Source organism: Dermochelys coriacea, chromosome 1 (assembly GCF_009764565.3).
Source record: "Dermochelys coriacea isolate rDerCor1 chromosome 1, rDerCor1.pri.v4, whole genome shotgun sequence".
NCBI classification, from domain to species: domain Eukaryota; kingdom Metazoa; phylum Chordata; order Testudines; family Dermochelyidae; genus Dermochelys; species Dermochelys coriacea.
This window is the reverse complement of record NC_050068.2, coordinates 76,172,495-76,199,952: the sequence shown is the minus strand read 5'-3', so window position 1 is coordinate 76,199,952 and position 27,458 is coordinate 76,172,495. Positions and strand designations below refer to the sequence as shown.

The 27,458-nt window shown below is 39.6% G+C and overlaps 1 long non-coding RNA gene across 3 annotated transcripts in view; it reads right to left on the bottom strand.

The window, feature by feature from the left end:
- The window catches only part of LOC119842481, a 31,002-nt gene extending 12,704 nt beyond the window's left edge, over nucleotides 1-18,298 (bottom strand). The window contains exons 1-3 of one of the 3 annotated variants that reach the window (XR_005288758.2): nucleotides 17,618-18,298; nucleotides 11,567-11,636; nucleotides 10,893-11,145 (exon numbers count right to left, since the gene is read on the bottom strand). This is a non-coding gene — a long non-coding RNA (uncharacterized LOC119842481). Of the gene's footprint in view, nucleotides 1-8,568; nucleotides 11,146-11,566; nucleotides 11,637-17,617 lie in introns of those variants that run through there. The other 2 variants (XR_005288766.2, XR_005288757.2) reach the window with 2 other exon arrangements.
- Between the last annotated feature and the right edge of the window lie 9,160 nt (nucleotides 18,299-27,458).

The window sequence follows — 27,458 nt, the reverse complement described above, 5'->3', positions numbered from 1 at the left end:
ATCTGCAACTAGGGTTTTTGATTTCAAAAGGGCTGACTTTCAAAAATTAAGGCAATTAGTTAGGGAAGTGGATTGGACTGAAGAACTTATGGATCTAAAGGTAGAGGAGGCCTGGGATTACTTTAAATCAAAACTGCAGAAGCTATCGGAAGCCTGTATCCCAAGAAAGGGGAAAAAATTCATAGGAAGGAGTTGTAGACCAAGCTGGATGAGCAAGCATCTTAGAGGTGATTAAGAAGAAGCAGAAAGCATACAGGGAGAGGAAGATGGGAGGGATCAGCAAGGAAAGCTACGTAATTGAGGTCAGAACATGTAGGGATAAAGTGAGACAGGCTAAAAGTCGAGTAGGACCTTGCAAAGGGAATTAAAACCAATAGTAAAAGGTTCTATAGCCATATAAATAAGAAGAAAACTAAGAAGGAAGAAGTGGGGCCGCTTAACACTGAGGATGGAGTGGAGGTTAAAGATAATCTAGGCATGGCCCAATATCTAAACAAATACGTTGCCTCAGTCTTTAATAAGGCTAAAGAGGATCTTGGGGATAATGGTAACATGACACATGGGAAGGAGGATATAGAGGTAGATATTACCATATCAGAGGTAGAAGCGAAACTGAAACAGCTTAATGGGACTAAATCGGGGGCCCAGATAATCTTCATCCAAGAATATTAAAGGAATTGGCACCTGAAATTGCAAGCCCATTAGCAAGAATTTTTAATGAATCTGTAAACTCAGGAATAGTACTGAATGATTGGAGAACTGCTAATATAGTTCCTATTTTTAAGGAAGGAAAAAAAGTGATACGGGTAACTACAGGCCGGTTAATTTGACATCTGTAGTATGCAAGGTCCTGGAAAAAATTTTGAAGGAGAAATTAGTTAAGGACATTGAAGTCAATGGTAAATGGGACAAAATACAACATGGTTTTACAAAAGGTAGATCGTGCCAAACCAACCTAATCTCCTTTTTTGAAAAAGTAACAGATTTTTTAGATAAAGGAAATGCAGTGGATCTAATTTACCTAGATTTCAGTAAGGCATTTGATACCGTGCCACATGGGGAATTATTAGTTAAATTGGAGAAGATGGGGATCAATATGATCAAAAGGTGGATAAGGAATTGGTTAAAGGGGAGACTGCAACGGGTCCTACTGAAAGGCGAACTGTCAGGTTGGAGGAAGGTTACCAGTGGAGTTCCTCAGGGATCGGTTTTGGGACCAATCTTATTTAATCTTTTTATTACTGACCTTGGCACAAAAAGTGGGAGTGTGCTAATAAAGTTTGCAGATGATACAAAGCTGGGAGGTATTGCCAATTCGGAGAAGGATCGGGACATTATACAGGAGGATCTCGATGACCTTGTAAACTGGAGTAATAGTAATAGGATGAAATTTAATAGTGAGAAGTGTAAGGTTATGCATTTAGGGATTAACAACAAGAATTTTAGTTATAAGTTGGATGCATCAATTAGAAGTAACAGAAGAGGAGAAGGACCTTGGAGTATTGGTTGATCATAGGATGACTATGAGCTGCCAATGTGATATGGCTGTGAAAAAAGCTAATGCGGTTTTGGGATGCATCAGGAGAGGCATTTCCAGTAGGGATAAGGAGGTTTTAGTACCATTATACAAGGCACTGGTGAGACCTCACCTAGAATACTGTGTGCAGTTCTGGTCTCCCATGTTTAAAAAGGATGAATTCAAACTGAAGCAGGAACAGAGAAGGGCTACTAGGATGATCCGAGGAATGGAAAACTTGTCTTATGAAAGGAGACTTAAGGAGCTTGGCTTGTTTAGCCTAACTAAAAGAAGGTTGAGGGGAGATATGATTGCTCTCTATAAATATATCAGAGGGATAAATACAGGAGAGGGAGAGGAATTATTTAAGCTCAGCACCAATGTGGACACAAGAACAAATGGGTATAAACTGGCCACCAGGAAGTTTAGACTTGAAATCAGACGAAGGTTTCTAACCATCAGAGGAGTGAAGTTTTGGAATAGCCTTCCAAGGGAAGCAGTGGGGGCAAAAGATCTATCTGGTTTTAAGATTCTACTTGATAAGTTTATGGAGGAGATGGTATGATGGGATAATGGGATTTTGGTAAGTAATTGATCTTTAAATATTCAGAGTAAATAGGCCAAATCCCCTGAGATGGGATATTAGATGGATGGGATCTGAGTTACTATAGAAAATTCTTTCCTGGGTATCTGGCTGGTGAATCTTGCCCATATGCTCAGGGTTTAGCAGATTGCCATATTTGGGGTCGGGAAGGAATTTTCCTTCAGGGCAGATTGGAGAGGCCCTGGAGGTTTTTCACCTTCCTCTGTAGCATGGGGCATGGTTGACTTGAGGGAGGCTTCTCTGCTCCTTGAAGTTTTGAACCATGATTTAAAGACTTCAATAGCTCAGACATGGGTGTGGTTTTTCATAGGAGTGGGTGGGTGAGATTCTGTGGCCTGCGCTATGCAGGAGGTCGGACTAGATGATCAGAATGGTCCCTTCTGACCTTAGTATCTATGAATCTATGAAATGTGCAATCAGATCTCAGTAACAGATCACATGTTAAGGGACTCTTTCTAGTGGTCTATCCCCTGTTCTGTGAACTTAAGAAATGCGTCACCCCTGTTTGTAAGTGACATTGCATTGTTGACCAAAAGATACCTACATAGTGAACAAGAGAGAGGCATGACAGAATGCCAGTGGAGGGAGGAAAAGGATGGCAAAAAATTTTAAATATATGCCTCAGACAGTTGAGGGCAAGAGTTGTTACTATGCTACTATGGTGCTAGTTAATCCTGAGGGCAAGGAAGAGCATGAAGGGTGATGTGTTAAGTGTCTTAGGGAAGCAATTGCTAGTGTACAGGGAAGAAATATTCTCCATAGGTGAGTGGCAGTGACATTTTGCTTCAGCAGTGTTTGAAAGGAAATATACCTTCCATCATGGGGATGGGGAAGAGAGGGAAGCGAAACGCAGAGGAACAAAAGCTATTTGTAGGGATTCTGAAGTTTCTACAGTGCTGTAGTAAGTGCTTTAGCTCCACAGGAAAAAACATATGCAGGGTAGAGCATCTAGTAAATATTAAGCAAAATCATGAATATGGGAATATTTTACTATGGAACTTTTTACTTCAGGCCTAACATTTGTCTGGAACATTAGCAGATGTTACCTATGAATACCACATCTATTATAAAATATCCCAGCTACTACTTGGACTGGTTCTTGGTTCTGTTGACGAAGCTCTTGAGTTTCCTTAAAAGCTTATGGTTTCCATAGCAAATGTGAAAACAGTTTCAGCCTGGTGCTTTGGGAGGTTCAATCTATCTTCCTTCAGGTTATTCTGTTTTATCTCCATCTCCCTTTGGTTCCTTGCTTACAAGAACTTGTTGTGCACTGTAGAGCCATCTACACATTACTTATCTGCTCTGTTTACTATATTACACCAACAAAAGTTTATTAGTGTCTAATTCAGATGTTGAACACTACAGATCATTTGCTCCTTGTTTCTCACTCATTTCTTAACTCACTTCCCAGTTCTATATCAATGTTTATGCTTTTGTATTCCTGATTATCCTGTCACCAGTAAAATTGTCTATTCCTCCTCCCTGGTAATCAGTCCACAGCATACATACATTGTTTAGTACCTCCAGCACTCAAATTGCATATACTTACACTTAGTTTCAACTCATATTGAACTTTAATTTAGTTACAGTAATAGGAACAAAATTTCCTGTGCCAAATTAGGCCATTGGTTTATCACATCTCATATCTTACTTCCCAATACTTGGTGCAAAAATAAAATCTAAATATATGCATCCTATTTTGCAATAATGTATGTAGGATGAAAATAGGTTTCTTGGTCCTGAAGGCAAATCTGCTAACACCTCAAAGCATGAAATCTGATCACCCTTATCTGAGCTTGCCAAGTAAAAATGTTAAGGGTAATAATATCATCAAGACCTTTTTATAATCAGCCACAGTATTTGACTTGATGACCTAACCTGTCAGTGAATTCATAGCATAATTATAAGATGTATAATGAAATGTTTGTTTTAAATTTATCAACAGTCAGTATGATTGACTGGTCCTGCCCCTTGTTTCCATATTTAGGGATAAAGGTATACAGGTGACACTGATCCATCTATTTTCCCCACTATAGCCTTCATAATTTTGTTTAGCTTGATCCCTGCCAGCTTTTATATATTAAATAACATTGCTGGATAATGGTGTTTGCCTCAAATGTAGGTCCTGACATACACCGACTAACATTTTTGTTGCTTTAAGCCTTTAAAATAGTTATATCTTTAAGTTGTGATGAGCTAAACTTGAGCTTGTACTTCAGAAGAGTTCTCAAATAAACCTAAAAGAATATAAAACTTGCCTGCTTTAGAGGTTAATTGCAGACCTGACTCTCAGCCTACATTTGCCAAAGACCTTGTTAAGTTTCCTAAACATCTGAGCAAATATGACCCCAGTTCTGGATTAACTTGAGAGTTATGATTGCTTGTCAGAAAATTAGAACTGGTTGAAATTTTCATATGCAAGCATTTCTTGGGGGGGAAGTGATTAAAAAGGAAAAATGTCAACTTCAGAATTTTCAATTTTATAGTGAAAACTTGGAATGTTATTTATTTAAAAATTTGTTTTAAAACATCATTGAACACATTGACAAATCCAGTTAAAAATACTCATGTCACAGGCACTTTTGCACAAACCAAAACAAAGACCAGAAAAATGTCAGTCAAGATATCTGAAACAGATTGTTAATTTTATAACTTTAATGTCACACAATTGCTTCGCTTTTTTCCTTTAAAAAAAAACTCAACTCCTTTCATGAAACTTGGAGTTTACTGTACAGTTTGTTTTGACTTTCATTTTTCATTGACAGCTGCAATAAAAAAATGAAACCCAAACCTTGCAGACACTCTTGGATCAACACTGAAGAATAGTGTCCTGCTAACCTCTAAAATAAAACCATGAAATCTTCAATCAAGCAAAATAAATTTATCATATGCCAATTGATTCTGAAATTGTAGCACACTCTATTGGAGTTATTTTCAGGTTATGCATGCCCAGTGTGGAGCAGCAGTTAAAATCTGCCCACATGAAATTCAGCTGAGCAAGGAGATGTCATTAGAATATTTTCAGCTGTGTTCCACCGTTTTAAGGCACACAAGATTCCTATATACTTTTTCAATTGCTGGTGCACACTGGGCAGCCAGCAATTAGAGAAATAAATAGGATGTTTGGGTGTCTTAAAAGAGGAATAGAAGATAAATATTACTTTACATCTTTCCAAGCAACTAAGCATTGATTTGCCTTTTTAAACAATCAGCAGATAATTGATAGCTAACCAGAATGAAAAAACAAAAAATGATACTTGGGTATGTTAAAGGGAAAAAACAAAACAAAAGTACAGAAATTATGACCTCACTGCTTGCTATCATGGTGCCCAATCCACTAAGGCAAGTTGTTTCTTGCCTTTCTCCATAGTTTGTTAACTCAATTAACTTATAGTCTAGTTCAGTCTCCCTTATTTCTGATGATTCCAATATGACTACGTGTGGGTTATAGTGCTTCTTAGCATGAATAAGAGTGGCAGAATTTGACCCTAAATATTTTTGTAATAAACAGTGATCCCAGTACAGACACCTGAGGCAATCCTCAGTTTGCCCCCTCCCCATGGGCTGAAAGCAAAGGAAAGGGGGCATAGAGAACAATATTTTAGCTGCTCCCACTTGAGTTCTCTCCCTTCTCAACTCAGAGCGAGTGTCTCCACTGCTGCAGACTGTGTGAAAGCCCTACAGCAGCTAGTGGGGTGAGGTGGGGTGTATTTTGCCTTAAAAATACAAGTGATTCAAGTTCTTCCTTTGACTTCAATGAGACCATGTTATGCAAGTCAGGGCAGAATTTGGTCCTATTTTCTTAAATAGCTTGTGGGGCACATTATGACAAATTAGGGATGGATTTACTTACCTGCATGACCATGACTATAATTCTCTGACAGACCTCTTTCTTCCCAGTCTTTCCATTTAGAAAACTGCCTCTCCTTTTCCTGGATCTGGCCAAAATCCATTTATCACCACTAAATACTTGTCCTAAACAAATAACCTTTTTAGCCAAACTTGGTACTTATTCTTCTTTAACTTATTTTCTTTAACATTCCACAGGAGCATTCAGTTCTTTACCATAGTGTTGATCATTTTTACTACAAAGTGGTAGGTTATCAAGAGTTCCTTCAAAACCATCCTGATCTCCAAAACCCAGGGACCATAATGCTTTCTTATAGCACAGAGGATGATGTCCAACCCAAAAGTGCAGTTTATATTGTAGGGTTTGATACTTTCAATATATTTCTAGCCTGTCAACCCCACCACCATTGGAAGGTTAGATACATTTCCTCCACAACTGTTCTGATCAGGTAGCAACTCAGACTTTATGGCCTTATAGCTTTTGAATCTATAGGTGTCCTTTTTTCATCTTATAGTTATTAATCCATAAATTAGGATTTGTATTTACTCAATAGCATCTAATTTTACCAGATGCCCAGCATCAGCTCATATTTTATTTATTATTTAGTATTCAATAGAACTTTACATGGACAGGAGACTTTGTATACTCTAACTCTTTAAAAGAATTGGATGTAGTTTTTAAATGGTCATAGATTAAAGATCAGATTTAGTACCCAAATTTTGTGAGCAAGTGGCATACCCAACAAACTGTCATTGCAAACTGCCATTCAACTTGAGCACAAATGAAAATTTCCCCCCCATAGTGTGTCTGTGGGGGGTGGAAAACTAACACTAGTGGGCGAATCAACTTGTGATTGGGAAGTTTAGACTTGAAATTAGACGAAGGTTTCTAACCATCAGAGGAGTGAACTTTTGGAATAGCCTTCCAAGCGAAGCAGTGGGGGCAAAAGACTTATCTGGCTTTAAGCTCAATAAGTTTATGGAGAAGATGGTATGATGGGATAACATGATTTTGGTAATTAATTGATCTTTAAATATTCATGGTACATAGGCCCAATGGCCTGTGATGGAATGTTAGATGGGGTGGGATCTGAGTTACTACAGAAAATTCTTTCCTGGGTATCTGGCTGGTGAATCTTGCCCATATGCTCAGGGTTTAGCTGATCACCATATTTGAGGTAGGGAAGGAATTTTCCTCCAGGGCAGATTCGAAGAGGCCCTGGAGGTTTTTTGCCTTCCTCTGTAGCATGGGGCACAGGTCACTTGCTGGAGGATTTTCTGCTCCTTGAAGTCTTTAAACCATGATTTGAGGACTTCAATAGCTCAGACATAGGCGAGAGGTTTTTTTTTTTTGCAGGAGTGCATGGGTGAGATTCTGTGGCCTGTGTTGTGCAGGAGGTCAGACTAGATTATCAGAATGGTCCCTTCTGACCTTAGTATCTATGAAACTATAACTTTAAGGTTACTGAATTGCCCTAAAGAAGAAAAGTACAGAATAGCACTGGAATGAGAAAGGAAAAATCATTTTTTTGTGAATTAAGGAAAGTTGTAACTGAAGCATCTAATGAAATATTGTGACGTAATCAGAGAGACTGAGGATATGTCTACCCTGCAATCAGACACCCACAGTTGGCCCATGTCAGCTAACCCAGACTCACAGGTCTTAGGCTATGTGCTTTTTAATTGCACTGTAGATGTTCATGTTCAGGCTGCAGCCAAAGCTCTGGGACCCTACCACCTCGCAGGGTTCTACAGTGTGGGCTCCTGCCAGAGTCCAAATGTCTACCCCACAGTTAAACAGCCCTTTAGTCCAAGTATGACATGCCCAAGCCAGCTGGTACAGGCCATCTATGTGTTTAATTGCAGTGTAAATATACCTAGAAATCTCAGCTGATAAAAATGTAATGGGTTGGAAGCTTGCGGTCTTCCTTTGTGGTGACTATGAAGTGGCTTTCTAAGAGCTGATGAATACACAATGTGAATATGTTCTGACTGAAAAAGGAATGCTGGAAGTGTTCACAACCAGAGAAAATTGCCATTAATATACCTGAGAGCAGAAATTGGTATCTTCAGGAACAAAACACCTTGGAACCCATGTCCAGGAAGCTATTGTGAAAAGCACTCCAAAAGGATTTTAGAAAGTTATGAAATTACCAAAGTGTTCACTAGATGCAAAATACAGGCCAGCTAAGAAGGTGCTTATCAGAGTGGAAACTGGGACTTGTATAAGGAGGCCTAGAAACAGCAGTAAGGTGTGTCTGAAGAGTAACTATTCAAGAACTACCTTTCCGTGAAACAAAATTTGAGCATCTTACATGAGAAACCCTACCACTCCTTCAAAGTGCAGTACAAGTGGGATGGTGAGCAGAAAAAGCCCAGGCCTGAACAAATACTGGGACCAAAGAAATGAAGTATATGAATATCATAGGATGCTCTACAAAGGAATTTTTTTCCATAATAGCAACCATCAGATCAAGCCAAGCACAAACTGCCATGCACATCTAGGAATTGATAAATGTAAGCTCTTTGGAACACAGAGCATATCTTTACATATATTAAAATAGCACCAAGCACAATGAGGCCAAAGTCTTAGTTTGAGCCTGTGGGTGCTACATGGATATAAATATTAAATAGGAATTTTTTTTATCCTTGTATGAATGTCCCATTTAAAATACAGTATCCAGGGTAAAAATCTGGAACTAATACTAATACAAAACAGCCACTTTAACTATATGCTATTATTTTGTGCCCTTGGTCCAAGATTGGTAGAAGATCTATTCAGATTAAATGGGAATGATGATCTTAGTAGTGACCCACTACTCGAATTATTTTGAAATTGAACTCTTAAAGAACAAATCAAGGAGCAGTGTAACACATTGTTAATCATACGTTGCTCACTACAGCATTCCAGCTGAGTTAAGACAATTCATGAGTGGCTCATTTGAACAATTCTCTACACAGTTCAAGCTCATCACAACAAGCTTTTACAGTGCAAGAAAAGGCAGTTCAGATAACAAAGAAGTTAAAAAAGGCTTTGGAAGATTCTAGATATTACTTAGCTTTGCTAGAATACCACAACACTCTTCACAGTGGTATCTGGATAACCCGTTTACAGACTTATGGTCAAAAAGACAAATCTTATTTCCAATATCAACACAATTTTGTGTCAGATATAATAAAGCCCAGAATAGTTAGAACAGTTACACTTCAGCAAAACAAACCACAAAATATTTTATGTAAAAAAAAAAATCCAAACAGTACCACTCTGTCAAGTGGGGAGAATTAAATCCCAAACAAAAACTAAATGGCATCCTGCCAAGGTAACATAGCACTGAAGAATAGATCTGAGCAAACTCTTAGCAGTGAACAATTTATTCAACAAATGTAGCCCTATGTCTCTTCATGGATAATTTGCAAACTAATGTAGATTTGTATGAATTTGTTCATTCAGGTATGCAGGGAATATTCAGAGGTGAATAAGCCAGTATGCCCCAGTATGGTGTACCGGCAAGAGCCAGTGCACTGTACTGGGGTGGATCGGCTTCCCCAGGTGCCATTTAAAGGGCCTGTGGCTCCCAGCAGCAGCTGGAGTCCCTGGCCCTTTAAATTGCTGCCAGAGCCCCACTGCCGGAGCCCTGGGGTAGCTGCGGTGAGGTAGAGATTTAAAGGGCCCGGGGTGGTAAAAGCAGCCAAGCCCTAGGCCCTTTAAATCATCCCCCAGAGTCTGCCAGAGCCCTGGGGAAGCAGCAGCAGGGCTCCAGGGATGATTTAAAGGGCCCAGGGTGGTAGTGGCAACTGGAGCCCTGTCCCTGGAGCCCTGCGGAAGTGGTGGCAGGGATCTGGGAGTCAATTTAAAGGGCCTTTCAACCACCCAGGGCCCTTTAGACTGCTGCCAGAGCCCCTGGCTGCTGCTGTTACCCCAGGGAGGGGGAAGGAGGCACTTGCAGGTACAGGGTGTACCAGAGCTGGCTCTGACCTTCCCCAGACCTGCCCCTTCTGCCTGATGCCCCACCCCTTCCAGGGGCCAGAGCCAGCCCCAGCCCAGCCCCATGCTGGCAAGTCCCTAGACTTACTTTCACCCCTGAGTATATTCTGTGATCAAATTCTGCCTATGGATTGCTCACAAATTGTGTTCTGATTATTGTTTCAAGTATTCACGATCTGAGCTAAATAGTGAATACAATGACACACACACGAGAAAAGAACTTTAAGACTTTTGCAGAAAGTCAGTCAATACTATCAATATATACCAATATCGTATAGATGAAATTTCATTGCTACTGAAGTTTTTCATCCTTTGTCCCATAATATCCCTGTAAGTATAACACAAGTGGGTAAGCTGAGGCATAAACCGGTTAAATGACTTGCTTAAAGTTGACAGTGAGTTACAAGTTAAGTCATGAATAAGAACTCAGGTGTTTTGACTCCCAGTCTTCAGTTCTATTCAGTACAATAAGCAGCAGTTTTATGAATACTGAGCTAACAGGTAGAGGTCCCACTCATGGACTTTGTTGTATTATACTAAAAATGAATAAAATGTTACTACAGAATAATTTCTGGTACATCAAAGCATCGATATCCAACTCACAAAGCCCTTCATGTGTAATGTCAGTAACTGGGAAGCACACATGAACAATCATGTTAATGTGTTTAGAGTACTGGCTAACTCTATTCTGGGTAGAAAAGGAATTTTAAAAGATCTTAAAATGAAAACTTTTCATGATAACAAAAGTCATTGTTATCTTTGGCTACTTTTATAAAAGGAATGGTCATCTGACAGGGAATATCTGACAAACGTTCATATTATCTTGTTTCTAGCTAGTGGAAAACCAGGTATCTTTTTTACAACCTTTGCATATTTTCATTACATGTGATATAATACATCATAACAATGTTGTTCAGCTGCCTTTCATTCACATTTACCTTATGTCCGTGTTGGTTCAAACCACGTTTCTGAGAGCCAAAATGAAGGGCATACATTTTAAAGATCAATCTATCTTGATGTGAAAAGGCCAGGTTGACATAATCGGATGAATACATTGCCTTCTGTGTCACATAAGGTTTAATATATTGCTAAGAAGTGATCTCAGTGGGGAAACTTTTCTTTCCAGTCAGTCTGCGCATCTCTTTTCAGTTGCACCCTAAAGCAGAGCTTATCTCGTTATATTGTAAGTCCCTAAAACATGAAAAGATACCAAAACAAAAAACCAAAAAAAAAATGAATTTAATATATGGCTAAAGCTGCAAAAGTGTCTTTACATACATCAATTTCTACTGAAATACTTGCTTGAAATAGTAAGTTGTTTACTGGCCAGAAATGTATTTACAAATGCCTTTTTTAAATGAGGCAATACCCTAAATTTGTTTTAATATGTATGCCAATTAATTGCAAGATTTCATTACAAGTAAAATTTAAAATAGTCCATTGTGTTATTAAAATTGAAATGTGCTCCCTGTAATATATTTTGATAGTATTTCTCTGTTTTTCCCCACACTGTCACTTTTCTTCCCCCTGACCAACCTCCGATATAAAAAGGCAGTGAAACAGTCCAGCACTCGATACGGCCCAAAAGCAGAAGAGCTTGAATAGTATGTACCTGGAATTCAGAATTTCATTTTCCATGTGGAATTTCCAAACGTTGTCTTCCCCCCAACTGCAACTGTTTACTGAGAAGACAGTATAAGAAAGAATTCATCTTTCAACACCAAAAGCTTAAGACAGTTCATTTTAAGTAAATAAACTTTCAAAGATGATCAAAGTCTTGTATTGAAAATACAAACTCACAAATAATAAAACACTTAATGCACTATACAACCAATCAAGAATATACAGAAAGGATAATAAAGACACTCTCTCCACATGAGAATCTAGTATTGCTATACTAAATCTCTAGGATCTTTTTATTTAAATAATTTTGCATCACAGTCAGGAAACATTTCTAAAGATCTATGAAAATTGTGATTTGTGGATGTTAACATTGGGCTTGATCATTCCCTCCTAAAGCAGTCTAGACATGCAGAATTAGTTTCCTCTTCCCCAGACTCCCTGAGAAGGAGATAGGGAGATGTACATTAGTCCTCCCAAAACCCCGAGGAACCCCTAGGAAGTCACGACACACTGAAGTTGTATGATGTTTTAAGTGGAAGCCCTCCATGTTGTGGAGCCCACTTTAAATGTCCTGGCAGGGGACAGGTAAGCAGGAGACAGCAGCATGGAGGCACCTAAAACTGTTTTACTGTGCTATAAATCGAGCTTGTGTGTGTGTGTCAGAGGGTATTTTCAGTGCATATTGTATTAGAAGCGTGCTAAACTCAAACAGTGTTAAATTTCATGCTACATGACCCAAAATCTGAGGTTTATTAAGATTTTCCTCCTGCTGTAGCATATTTGTCACATCATGAATATTGTGGGTGCATTTGATGCATTCCTTAGAACCTAATGGGTGGTAGGATATATGATCTGGTACAAAAAAATATATTGTCCATTTGAGTGCTATTTACCCCACTGAAAGAAAGAACTGGGGCTATCAAGGTGGGATTGATCAAAGTGGACAGCATTGTCCTAAAATTCTTCTCCTTTTGAAGTAAACAGAAACTTTACTCCTGGGAATTACAGTTAGGCTAATACAGAGCCCTTCTGAAAAATCCCACCCCAAATATTTAACTCATTAACAATGAAAACTGCCAGTCTAGGGCAGTGAAGAGTTAGGTCTGAAGTCTTTGTTGAGATATGGCCTTAATCAAATTTCCTCTGGTAGCAGTTGCCCAGAAAATATATCTGGAATATGCATGGCCTAGAGAGAACAGTTAAGCTACCTCAGATTAATTTGAGCAGGACAGATGTCAAAAAAAAAATCAAGCAAAGAAGTCTAAGATGACACAGGACTGCTCTATCTTGCCAAACAGGGTAGTGGGCAGCTGTGAATTTTAAACAACTATAGAGCTAAGGGATTGGTCCTTTTCACATTTCACACCATGTCAGCTATAACAAAGTGTGTCTGCTTTCACATATTTAAAGAAAAACTCCAACATAATATTCAACTACATCAGAGGATAGACAATACAATAAATGCTTCTTGACCACCTTAATCCCAGATATTATGGTGTAAAAAACCAGAATACTACAGGACTAATTATCAGAGGAAGAAACCTGTTTTAGACTTTTATTGTGTATCCTTCTGACTTCAACTGTAACCATTACCTGGAAGACAGAAATAAGCATTCCTATTCTCAGGCTCGCGGGTTTTAATACACCAGTAAACACTTTGGACATGCAAGCCATAGGTGGATATTTTGTAGAAGCAAATATAGGCACCTAGATGTGAAGACTTGGCAGCTATATTAATATGTTTTACTGTAAAGCATAAACAAGTATATCAGTTTCTCATAAATATAAAGGGAAGGGTAACTGCCTTTCTGTATACGGAACTATAAAATCCCTCCTGGCCAGAGGCCAAACTTTCACCTGTAAAAGGGTTAAGAAGCTAAAATAACCTTGCTGGCACCTGACCAAAAGGACCAATGAGGAGAAAAGTTACTTTCAAAGCTGGGGGGAAACAAAGGGTCTGTCTGTGTGTGTAATGATTTTCCAGGAACAGATCAGGAATGCTCTTCAGAACTTCTGTTAAATTGGTAAGTAATCTAGCTAGAAATGTTAGATTTTTTTTATTAAATGGCTGGTAAAATAGGTTGTGCTGAATGGAATGTATATTCCTCTTTTTGTAACTTAAGGTTTCGCCTAGAGGGATTCTCTGTGTTTTGAATCTGATTACCCTGTAAGGTATATACCATCCTGATTTTACAGAGGTGATTCTTTTAACTTTTCTTCAATTCAAATTCTTTTACGAACCTGATTGCTTTTTCATTGTTCTTAAGATCCAAGGGTTAGGGTCTGTTCACCTGTAAAAATTGGTGAGGATTTTTATTAAGCCTTCCCCAGGAAAGGGGGTGTAGGGCTTGGGGGGAGATGTCTCCAAGTGGGCTCTTTCCCTGTTCTTTCTTTAAGAGGCATAGGGTTCGAGGACAAGGCAAAGTTTGTACCTTGAGGAAGTTTTTAACCTAAGCTGGTAAGAATAAGCTTAGGGGGTCTTTCATGCTGGTCTCCACATCTGTACCCTAGAGTTCAGAGTGGGGAAGGAACCTTGACACAGTGGCAGAGCGGAGAGATCATTTTGAGATTTTTTTGAACCATAAGCACAGCAAGATTTTAAGAGGTTTTGTAAAAGAGGCCTATAGCTATAAATTCTGTGTCTCTGCCTGGGGGACATCAAGCATAACAAAGGGATTTGTCTTTTTTGAGCTGGAGTTCTCTACCTCAAGGCAGGGTAGTTAACCTCATTCAGGGAAATTCATAAGTTTCACAGACCTGAAGAGCTTTTTTTTTTTAAGCTAACAGCAGCTAGAGGATTTTTCAGTAGGCTGAGAATAGCTATCACAGTACATATGTATCAGGTTACAGCACAACAAAATTTTACAAGCCAGGGTTTTCTGTTTTGTTTTCTTTTAACACTCAGGTGTAAAGTTAGTTAAAAAATAGAGGCTAACATGACAAACCAAGACACAACACAAACTAGAGTTAACCAGACTGGAGGCAGCGAAAGAGGCAGAAAAAGCCCTAGAGGATGCCCACAGGAGAGAAATGGAGGAAAAGGGGAAAAAAAAAAAGCAAGCATGCAGAGGAGGATAAGGAAAAGAGGAAGCATGCACTGGAAATGGAGAAGGCAAAGGCTCAGCAGAATATAACAACAAACCCTAGCAATTCTTCTCCAGGTACCACTTCCCAACCCAGAAGTTTCCCCACCTATAAGGCAGGCAATGATACCGAGGCCTTTGTAGAAAACTTCTAGAGGGCCTGCCTTGGGTACAGCATCTCTACAGCTGAAGAGGAAGAGATGTAAAATTCCCACTCAACAACAAGCTAAATCCCATTTATTCCAATTCTTTAAATGTGTGCATTATAGATTGTTATTAAACTGTAAGAAAGGAAGAAATGTTATGAGGCATGAAAAGCCAGGAAGCTTCCCTATTTCTTTTAAACCAAATGTTCTCCTCATGAAGTCAAGATTAAATTAGCTATTGCAAATAAATTTGGTTTTAAATCTCACTTTTGTCTCTTTAAGTGAGCTTTATAAGAGATTATATTTCTTTTATATAATGAATGTGTAAAATACTCTGTAAATAGACCCATACATTTAGGTTGGTTAAATGTAATTTTCTTAAGGTATACTTACAGTATTTGAGTTATAAGTATGCCATTCAATAAATCTAAGTATAGTGTTCAGCTTTTTTCCAAATAAGTTATTCCTCTACGACTTTATTCGTAAATATAAAACTGTGTGATCCACATTATTGGAAGACTAGACAGTTACAGTAACAATATAATCAGGTACAACTGAATATTCAAACCTTCACTTGATTGCTAAATGAAATATAGTGGCAACCCCTAGATGGTGCTCATTAAATTCTCCAGGCACTAAAATATTGTGAAATTATATTTAGTAAATGTGACAATTTAACCCACGGAATATTATTTGGTTTATTTTCTGAGTTGTGCGTTTTGTGGTATCTGTAGTTTTCTAGCATATTCTCCATTTCCTGTGTTGGTTTAAATGTTATTTATCTGTGCAAATGATGTTTTCTGTTTAACTATGGAGAGCATTGACAGCCCTCAATCTGAATCCTAATATTAACATTTATCTTCATAAGTGAAAACTAACAGCTCAGAAGTTATGTAGCCTTAACTGACTTACCTTTTGTCTTCTTATGAGTGAAAATGGATAATAGATCACAGCTGAACCACACACACTTACTTCTTTAGTATGTTTCCTCAGATAAGTTCTATTTTATTTGATATTTTCAGACCTGATCCTCCTCTTATTAACTTTGGTGGGAGGATGATTAGACCCTACATTTATCAAAGTGTTCAGATGAAAAGAAAAAAGTTCAATAAAATGGAAAGTGTAATGACCAAATGAATGAATGAACAAAAACCAGCAAAATTTACTTTTAGCTTATAACCCTCTTCAGAAGACTGTGCAAACATTAGCAAACTAATTCTCACTGTGTAAACATTAACTATCTAATCTTCACCACACTCATAATAGGTATTTTAAATATGTTGGAATTATTGCTATTTTGACTGATGGGGAAACCAAGGCACAGAGAGGTTAAATATCTTATCCAAGGCCTCATGATGATTCATAAATAGAACTCAGGGTAGAGGAAGTTAAAATAAGAAAAGTAGTATGTTTTCAGATTAATTGCATATCTTCCAATATTCTGCTTTTGCAGTGTTATTATTTGTTATGACCATATATTTGTTCCCTCATTAGGCTAATCCATTTCTGCCCTCTTTCCACAAAGAGCAGTGGCTGAAATACCACAATCTAAGCATTAATATTGTTCTTTGAAGAGCTACAGTTGTATATAGTGGCTTGATATTACTATGAGAGAGGACCAAGCTCCAACAAATTAGATGTGGAATTCAAAAACACACATGGGTTCAGATTCAGGAGTTTGTTTTATCATATTGAAAAGGCCAAGTACTAAATTTGGATTTAGATGTGGGTTCAGTTTCTAAACCTATAAAACAAGAAAAGGAGTACTTGTGGCACCTTAGAGACTAAAATTTATTTGAGCACAAGCTTTCGTGAGCTACAGCTCACTTCATCGGATGTGTCTAGAAAGCTACCATGATACCATGAACAGAAATCAAACTCCAGCTGCTGCTACTGCCCCAGAGCCATTTAAATCCCTGCTGCCGCTACCCCAGGGGCAGTACGGGGGCTGGAGCTCTGGGGCTCTTTAAATCCCTGCCAGAGCCCTGCTGCCCGAGCCCCAGGGTAGCGGCAGTGAGGCTCCAGCAGGTATTTAAAGGGCCGGGGCAGTAGCGGCAGCTGGAGCCCCAGAGCTCTTTAAATCCCCACCACAACCCCGCCGCCACTACCCCAGGGCTCGGGCAGCAGGGCTCAGGCGGGGATTTAAAGGGCTCCGGGGCAGTAGCAGCAGCTGGAGCTCCGGGGCCCTTTTAAATCTCTGACAGAGCCCTGCTGTCCAAGCCCTGGGGTAGTGGCGGTGAAGCTCCAGTGGGCATTTAAAGGGCCAGGGCAGTAGTGGCGGCTGGAGCCCCGGAGCCCTTTAAATCCCCAATGGAGCCTGGCCACCATTACCCCAGTGCTCAGGCAGCAGGGCTCAGGCGGGGATTTAAAGGGCTCCAGCAGCTGCTACCACAGCAGAGCCCCAGGCCCTTTAAAGCTCTGCCAGAGCCTGGAGTAGTGGTGGCAGCCAGGAGCCCCCAGGGCTCCTCAATGATTTAAAGGGCTCGGGGCTTCGCTGCAGTAGCAGCAGCTGGAGCCCTGGGCTCTTTAAATTGCCCCCAAGCTCCCAGCCTCCTCTGCAGCGGTAGCTCAGGGGTGATTTAAAGGACCCCAGGTTCCCAGCTGCCACTACCACAACTGGAGCCCTGGCCCTTTAAATCAAGATTTAAAGGGCCTGGGGATTTAAGGCCCTGCTTCTTCCAGTTGAGGCCACACCCCCTGCTCAGGACTCTGGCATACTGGTAAGTCCTCTAACTTACTTTCACCCCTGCTTGTATCAGGGGGAATACTTGTGCCTGTATTCTCCATCAGATGAGGGAGTGTGGTACTCACCCCTGCAGTGCCTTCTGCTGATCATTTGAAATTAGCTCTTTTCCAGTCTGGAGCACCCTTTGCAAGCCAGTGATCCACACAGCTCTGGCCCCCTGTGTCCCTCACAGACACCAGTGTCCCTTTCTCTTGGGTTCTGCCCCCAGGCAGTACCCCCCACACTCTGCCTCTTCTCTTCCTGGGGAACCCACAACCCACTATTCTCACCTTGCCTCAGTCTGAGCTACTGCCAGTCATCACCAAGCCCCCACTCCCTAGAACAGATTGCACTGTAAAGGCCACTCATCATAAGTAAGGGGGTTCAGACCTGCTGCCTTCCTCTATGGACCTTGGACCAGGCTCTACAGCCTAGGGTGTTGCCAGCCTGCACCCCCACTTAGCCTGCTCCTTCCCCAGTACTGCACCACTCTCAGTACCCTGGAAAGTAGGCAGCCTAACCCTGCTCTCTCCTAGCCCAGAGAATGACTCCTTGGGCCTCTGGCTCACAGCCTTTTTATACAGGCCAGCTGGGGCCTGATTGGGGCATGGCCCAGCTGCGGCTGCTTCCCCAGTCAGCCATCCCCAGCCACAGCCCTGTCCAGAGCTGCTTTTAACCCCTTCTATTTTAGGAGCGGGGTAGCCACCCCGCCACAGGCCTCTAGGATATTTCAGGATATAAAGTTAAAAGCCTTATGGATGGGGGGAAACAGTAGATATCATATATCTTGATTCAGTAAGGCTTTTGATACTGTCATGCATGACCATCTCATAAACAAACTAGGGAAATACAACCTAGACAGAGCTACTATAAGGTGCATGCATAGCTCATTGTAAAACTGTTCACAGAGAGTAGCTACCAGTGGTTCATAGTCAAGCTGGAAGGGCATATTGAGTGGGGTCCTGCAGAGATCAGGTCTGGGTCCAGTTCTGTTCAATATCTTCCTCAATGATTTAAATAATGGCATAGAGAGTACACTTATAAAGTTTGCAGACAATACCAAGCTGGCAATGGATTGCAAGTGCTTTGGAGGATAGGATTAAAATTCAAAATGATCTGGACAAACTGCAGAAATGGTCTGACATAAATCGGATGAAATTCAATAAGGACAAATGCAAAGTACTCCACTTAGGAAGGAACAATCAGTTCCATGAATACAAAATGGGAAATGACTGCCTAGGAAGGAGTTCTTCAGAAAGGGAACTGAAGGTCATAGTGGATCACAAGCAAAATATGAGTCAATGGTGTAACACTGTTGCAAAAAAAAAAAAAAAGCAAACATTATTCCGGGATGTATTAGCAACAGTGTTGTAAGCAAGATATTAGAAGTAATTCTTTCACTCTACTTTGTACTGATTAGGTCTCAACTAGAGCATCCAGTTCTGGGTGCCACATTTCAGGAAAGATGTGGACAAATTGGAGAAATTCTAGAGAAAAGCAACAAACATTATTATAGGTCTAGGAAACATGACTTATGAGGGAAGATTGAAAAAACTGGGTTTTTATAGTCTGGAGAAGGGAAGACTGAGAGGGTAGATGATAACAGTTTTCAAGTACATAAAAGGTTGTTACAAGGATGAGGGGGAAAAATTGTTCTCATTTGACCTTTTAGGACAAAAAGCAATGGGCTTAAATTGCAGTTTAGACTGGACATAAGGAAAAAAACTTCTTAACTGTCAGGGTGGTTTAAACAGTGGAATAAATTGCCTAGGGAGGTTGTGGAATCTCCATCATTGGAGATTTTTAAGAGCAGATTAGACAAGCATTTGTCAGGGATAGTCTAGATAATACTTAGTCCTGCCATGAGTACAGGGGACTGGACTAGATCACCTCTCAAAGTTCCTTCTAGTCCTATGATTCTATAGACAATTCCAAAACATTTTTTGTTCTTAGAAGCATGAAAAATTAAAGTAATCTGAATTTATTGTTACTTTTCAAGAAATATTAGGTCTAGTTTTAGATAAAGATTCAGTTCAGTCTTTATTTTCTCCAGATCCTTTCACCTGGTCTTGCTAGTAATATGAACTGCCAGAAGTAAATTCCAGTGTTTTTTATTATTATTTTTACAAACCTTCTTAAGGTAAAACATTTGTTACTTGAAAAGCAGGTGCTTTCTGCAGATATCTGGATTAGTAGTTCAAATTAGTAAATTTCTAACTATACTTTCATATAACAATGAAATCAGTACTCACTGAGAAATCACAACAAACACATACAGCCTGCAGGAAGTTGCATGCCACGGTCTCAAGGAAAGAAACACTATAAAAGCACTGTTTCTAGTGTGTTTAGGGAAATAAACCTCCAATCAATGAAAGACAGTACAACTAACAGAAAAATGGGTTGATCTCATGGAATGGGAGAAGAAGAAGAGGAAGTGACATAGATTGTGTTTACCAGACAAAAGAAAAAGCATAGATAACCTAATTCGGATCCAAATAATTTCCTTACTCAACAATATACATGTTGTGTATAATAAGGGACAGCAACAGAACTCAAGAAACTGAAAAAAAAATAGTCTAATATTTTCATGTTTAGGAATCAATAATATGTTACAAAGCATTAATATGGACATTTCCTTGTAACCCACATACCTAGTAGGGAGATATCTCTTTAAGAGATCTATTGGGGGATGGATAGGAATTAATTGTGTCTGGGTCATTGTTGCTAGGCAGATGCACAATTAGCTCTCCACACTCAGAAGTTTCTGCAATTGGGTCTTATAGTTCTGGGTATGCTCAATAGGTTTCCTGTTGCTGGACTAAGACTCCATAAGGGCAAGTAGTCATGGCAGCTGCTTTGCAATATTCCATGTGCACTGTGTGATTTGGGAGAAGCTGAGCCCCAGGAGCAGAAAGCAAGCTGTTTTCCCTAACCCTGAAGCATGTTGCAGCAGGTTAGTGATATTGTTAACCTCCACTAGGGAAGCCCTAGGAGTGTTAATCATAGACAGGGAAAATTAGGAGGGAAAAGTAATTTATTTTAATTCTATACTTTGTTGTTTATTATTTTAGCAAAACTATTTTAATTACATTTTCTCAACTAGTATGATTCACTAACTATTCTCTTATTTAAATGTGATGATGGGGAATGAGTCATTTATTTTGCTATTCTATTTTTTGTATTTTTCTTGTAATAGGTTTTTTTTTAAATGCTTAACTGAGTGGTTAGTTAATTGGTTAGCTGACTAGCTAAATGAGTGATTTCAGCAGATGAGGAGGAAGAGTCTGCATGGATTCTAACGGAATATTCCTACAAGCAAGTGGAGGGAAGATGTTGCTTTTGACTCAGCAGACTGTGTATATTTGCTGATCAAAGACTCTAACTCGGACTCAGCTTTTGGGAACTCTGAGTTTTTTAGCACTGTGTTTCTGTGAGCACTGACTTGTTTAGAATTGTGTTTTTTATTTATGTTTATGTATGACTGTCAAGATAATGTATGTGGCTTATAAAGTAGTCATGTTATGTTATGTTTCTTTATCATAAGATTTTATAAAGTTTGTACTTAACAATTAAGATAATTCCTTTTGTTCATTTTGGAACTTGAATGTGAGGAGTATGACCCTGTGCAATCCATGCTGAAAATCCTTAGAGACTGAATTCTGGGTCTCCAGCTACTTTTCTATGGAAGATGGGGATTTTTAGGCACTGGAGAAGGGCAATAAAGTAAATGCTAGCCCACCCAAAGGTTACACTAGAACAACAAGGATGCCAGTAGAAAAGTTCTCTGGGGAAAGATTTGTGCTGCATGAAGCAGCACTAAAAGCTTTGAAAATGACATGACTTCAGTTATTCTGATATCTTTACAATTTTAGGTTATGTACTAAAATGAAGTATATGTTATTAAGTACTAGAAACTCCACAGATTGGGTTTCAGATGTTCTGAATAGGATTTTTGAGTCACGAGGGAATTCCTGTAACTAAGCATTGAGAAAGTCCACTATCACAGTAAACCTTTCACTTAAAACAGAACTCAACATCCGCATTGGAAAAGCCGCCACAACAATGTCTAGACTGAACACATGGGGATGGCAAAACAACAAACTGACAGAGCACACAAATATCTGTGTCTGTCATGCATGTATTATCAGCACACTTTTGTATAGGAGTGAGACATGGACCTCATACTCTTATCAAGAAAAGATGCTCAACAGTTTTCATATGCATTGCCTTCGTTGACTCTTTAGAATCTCCTGAAAGGACAAAGTCACCAACACTGAGGTGCTCAAGCAGGCCAACATATCCAGCATGCAAACACTCTTCAGACAGAGATGCCTCCACTGGCTTGGGCATGTGAGTCAAATGAATGATGGGCGCATCCCAAAGGACATCCTCAATGACAAATTGGCATCCGGAAAAACAACCAAAAGGTTCCCAAAATTGCATTTCAAGAATGTGTGCAAACGAGACCTCAAAGAAATGGGCATGGATCTGCACAACTGGGAAGATCACATTCAAGACTGCAGCCTCTGGAAACAAGAGCTAAACAAAGGTCTCCGGAGGTACGAGAGGAAGCTGTCCAGCTTAGCAGAGGAGAAAAGAGCTTCAAAAGGCAGAGCCCAAACGGTCAAAACATCACCTTTAAATGTGACAGATGTGGCAGAGATTGTCTCTCTGGAGTGGGTCTCTTCAGCCTTGTCTGTGGCATAAAACAAACTGAGTAAATTCTTTACATTTCAGGGGTGCATATCCATGGTCTCTTGAGACTGAAGGATGCCTACTACTTATTATTTAAGCACAGAATTTCTGTCCCTAGACATTCAATGGTACAGTTTGATTCATTGAGATTTTTATTATATTTGACTCTCTGCTTTTTCACATATAGTACCACTCTGCCACCAGTACAACTTACTCTGTCATTCCTATACATTTTGTACCCTGTTCCATTAATTAGCATCATTGCACACAAAGTTTCTGTGATGCTTATAAAATCAATAGCCTCATTTAATACTAGTCACTCAGGTTCACCCATCTTAGTATTTAGACTTCTAGCATTTGTATACAAGGGCTTAGAAAAGTGGTCATTATTTAGTTGTCTGCCCTCACATGATGTAATTCAATGGGATTCTTCTTCATTTGACTTTTTTTCTTCAGTTCCTACCTTTAGTTTATCAACTTCTATTCTTTCCTCTTATCTGCCCACCTTAAAAAAACACCACAAACAAACAAAGTGCTGCAGAAGTAAAAATAATGCAGGCAGAAGTCCAGCAGCACAGTGGGGACAGCATGTTTGACTACCTACCCTTTGGGTAGGTGGTGTATATGTGCACCTGATGAAAGTTGTTCATGGCCCTCAGAGACTGAAGATGGACTCTTGATGCCAGAGTGCAGAGAGACGGAGAGCTACATAGATGAGACTTTCTGGGACACAGTACAGCAGTCCCACTCCCCAGTCTGACCCCCTCTGTGCTTTTGAGGAGGATGAAAGTCTTACGGAAAGAGAACATCAAACTGGAGCAGAAGGGAAATGATCTTTGCAGATGATATCATGGTATCCTTTCATACCAAGGATACTCATCCCGGGAGGCAATCCCAGTTATACATGTAATAGTATTGGGGGATTTGATCATTAGAAATATAGATAATTGAGTTTATGATGACTGAGAAAACTGCATGGTAAATTGCCTGAAGGGTGCAACAGTTGTGGATCTCTTGAGACATCTAGACAGAATTAGGTGTAGTTCTGGGGAGGAGCCAGTCGGTACCATGACACGGGGAAAGATAGTTGCGAGGTCCTGGAAGCCAAAGTTAGGCTGGTAGGTAAGAAATTAAAGTCCAGGATATGCATGGTAGCATTCTCTGAAATGCTTCCAGTTCCATGCACAGGGCCAGTTAGACAGACAGAACTGCAGGGTCTCAATGCGTGAATGAGATGATGGTGCAGGGAGGAGGGGCTTAGATTTATTAGGGACTGGAAGCCTTCTGGGAAAGGAGGAGCCTATATAGGAAGGATGGGCTCCACCTCAATCAAAATGGAACCACATTGCAGGCATGTAGATTTAAGGTCATAGAGATATTTTTAAATTAAGGGCTGGGGAAGAGACGACTTCTGTCTGATGATACTGGGAAGACAAAATGTAAAGGTGGGGAGGGGCACTTGTTGTCTCTGGGAGGAGTCTTCCAGCCCTACCTCCATGAGCCAGGGAAGCCAATCCCATAGGCTCCTCATTACGGGGAGGGGTGTGGGCAATGCCCCTAACTCAGGCTGTGCAGAGGGTAGTGCCTCCCAGTGCCTTCACCAGCAATCCCCCTATTCTGTGTCCAGCTCAGGGCCACTGCACTCTCCTCACCAGAATTGCCTTTGGTGATGGTGGGGGGAGGCTCTGTCCTTTTCCTGCTGCACCTTCCCCTGGCGTGTTTCCGGTTCCCTCACCCCAGTCCATGGCACCGGGTGGTGAGCGGAGAAGGTGGGATGGAGCCGTGTCTCATGGTGGCTGAGAGTGGCCACTTTGGGTCACTGCCTCTGAGCAGCATAGTGGCTGCCTAAAGAAAGCCCAGCTGGGGAGGCAGTGGCAGCCCAGGACAGGGGCAGAGTGAACCAGAGCCCCTCTCCCAGTACATTTCTGGTAAATGTATACTCTGGTAAAGAGGAGAGGAACATTCCATCAGTGAAGTCTCTCCAGTCTCAATCTAAGGATCATTTATAAGTGTAGAGTTGCTGCATGCAGGTTGTACCAACAGTTGCAAATAAACATTATATGGTGGCAAAACATTAGGAGCTGGATTTTCTGGTCTGCTAAATCCACTTTGTGATGTGTAATCTTTTACACTAAATCGTAGAAGTGGAAGGGACCTTGAGACTTCAGTGGATCCACTCACATATGAGAAGTTAAGCACATGTGTGCCAGATCAGGACTATAGATTGCCTGCCACACTGGGAATCTGTGTCCTTAGCTGATTCTCCATCATCAGCTGTGCTGAGCTACGCGTGGTGGCATTTGTTGAACCTGCTCTAATCAAGTAATGTATCAGAAAAATGAATTTCATATTTTAGACAACCCTCTCATATTCACCATTACTTTGAGGATAACACAATGGATGTAATGTGGTGATAGGCGATAGGTGATAATCGTCCATAAATTATATTATTATTTGCTGACAAACTGTGAATTATAGTCTGTGACAAGTTTATCTGGACTTCTCCATCCTGATTGGAAATGTTTGGGTAAGCGTGAACATTTTAGCACCTGAAAAAGTAGAGAAGTGCAGCCAAGTTCTTCTGTCCCCATACCTCAGATATCAGTTTTCACCTTCCTTAAGCCTCTGGTTGACAGTTGAGAAACTATTAATTGTTTCTTAGGCTAGGATTAGTTTGAGTATTGTGGATTCCTTTCCAAATCCCAGCCAATAGACAGACATCTTTGCTCATTAAAGATCTTTGCTTATGATCAAGTAATCATTCACTCGGAGTCTCATAAGTATATTTTGCTGCTTTTGTGCTGAGATATATTATGGACATATATATTCTATTTATACATTTGTACTTTTCCATAGCAATCCTGTGATATGTGAAGCATTGCATCTAGCAAAGTAAATCACCATGACTAGATGCAAAAGCTTCTGATGTATAAAATGTTTACTTTTTCAGTTCTCTCTTTCTCTCACACACACACACCACATGCACGCGCACACATGCACACACACATTATTATGCAGTGTTTATTACTTCTAACAGCCTGTAGAATATATGTAGAATACATACATATATATATATATATATATATATATATATATATATATATATGTAGAATATAAGACCAATATATCTAAGTGGCATTAACTCTGCTTTAACACCTAGTAACAAAAGGCTTTAAAAGGAACTCCGGCATCCACCACTCTCTTCAGTGAAGACACACACACACACACACACACACACACACACACACACACACGCATACATATATACATACCCCATTACAACAGCACAGAAACTTCATATTCCCACTCCTCTATATTAGGAAGTGTAATATTAGCACTTATGACAGCACTGTAACAAGTGCTGGGTAAGCAGTCTAGAGTTAAAACATACTATGCCAAATTACCAAGATATTGTTACTAGAACATTTCTCACACTGGAATAATGACTAATAATACTAAAAAATATGTATCAAATAAGCACCAAACAGAAAAAAAACTACTGTACTCTAGGAAAAATTCCAAGAACCTTCATTAAAACATTGCATCAGGTCCCTGTATGTTGGTTTCTAGTGGTCTCTGTTGTTTTCTGTTGGAGATAAGTAGCCTCAGGTACTAGTAGTTTCATTGCTCTGTACCAAAACCTAGTTTTCAGAAAGCTTAGAGTCCACAGGAATAAATTAGAAAATATTTCAGACTGTCTGTTTACTCAGCTACAGAAGTGCCTAAGGTGCCAATCAATAGCACTCACAGGACCAACATGTTGAAACAATTGAAGTCCTATCACATAGCATGACCCAAAAGTAGAAAATCAAGAAAAATGTAAAACATGATACTACGAATAAGGAATGAACAATGATAATAAAAACAAAACAAAATATTGGATACCTCTGGATCACACATACTCTGTATACTATATTTTATTAATATAGGAGAATAAAGAGGAATGAATGTGTGGGGTACACAAATATCCAATATTTTGCTTTATTTCCCACTGAGATCATTGCTCATCCTTACCCATAGTATCATGCTTTGCATTTTTTCTTCATTTTCTAATTTTGGATCATGCTACGTGGCAGGACTTAACTGTTTCAACATGTTGATTGTCCAAGTGCTATTGATTGGCACCCTGGGTTTCATAGCTGAGTGAGCAGAGAGTCAGAGAAGTGTTTCCTAATTTACTGCTGTGGAATCCAAGCTTTCTGCAAAAGAAATGTGTTTTCTTTGCCCCTTCTTCACTCTGTCTTCTTACTGTCGTTAGATGCATTTCAACTTAATGTCATAATCAGCTGAATGTTAAAACTTTCAGCACAGGTAGAATTCTGCAGGCTTGTGCTGAGGGTCAAGTTCAAATATCTTCAACTGAAATGAACAACCATCAAACTCATAATCAGAAATAATAGCAATATTGGGCTAAATTCTGCTTTTGGTAGGCTCATAGCACTCACACTGAAGCAGCATTTACTTCTTAGGTTTATATTGATACACATTTGGACATGAAATACTGTAGAACAGTTTAATTGCATGTATTTACTTTTGCTGGAAGAATCACAAGGGCTGGAGACCTGCAGACTTACAATACTCCTTTGGCATATCTGTGGAGCTTATAAACTCCACCACAGATCCACTGAGGCCAGATGTTGTAAGCACTGCAAATGTACAATTTACATGATTCTTGGGCTTTGGGCTCCAGCTGTTTCTTGTTTTGTTTTTTGAGAATTTTAAGAGATTAATGAAAAATTATTTTGCTGTGGAAAGGTCCAGTTCTACACTATTTACTTTTTGTTTTACTCTTTCTCTAGCTCTGTTTTTGTGTTTCTTTGATTTCCTTTCTTCCTCTTCCCCCCGTTGTTGCCTGGATGTTTTTTATAGAGTCATACAAAGCATTTTTATATTCAGATAGGGTTTTTATCGTCAGATGGGAAAAGATAGATGGAAAAATTATTAGATAATCCCCAGTTACTGACAGGGCAGCATACATTCCATAGATGAGGATATGTGAAATACTCAATTTATATAATTATTGCACTTTGAAAACAAATATTCATTGTATTTTCTTATTATAATTATATGCTGTTATAAGGTAACGGAGCTAATGTCAAACTTTGGAAGCTTCTGCATCTCTGCGTAATGGGAGGTAACACTGAGATATTTTTGTTTTAATTTAATGAAAATATAACCTTTGAAAACAGATTAAAATATTTTTGTGACATAGCAGCATAAACAAGTTACAGA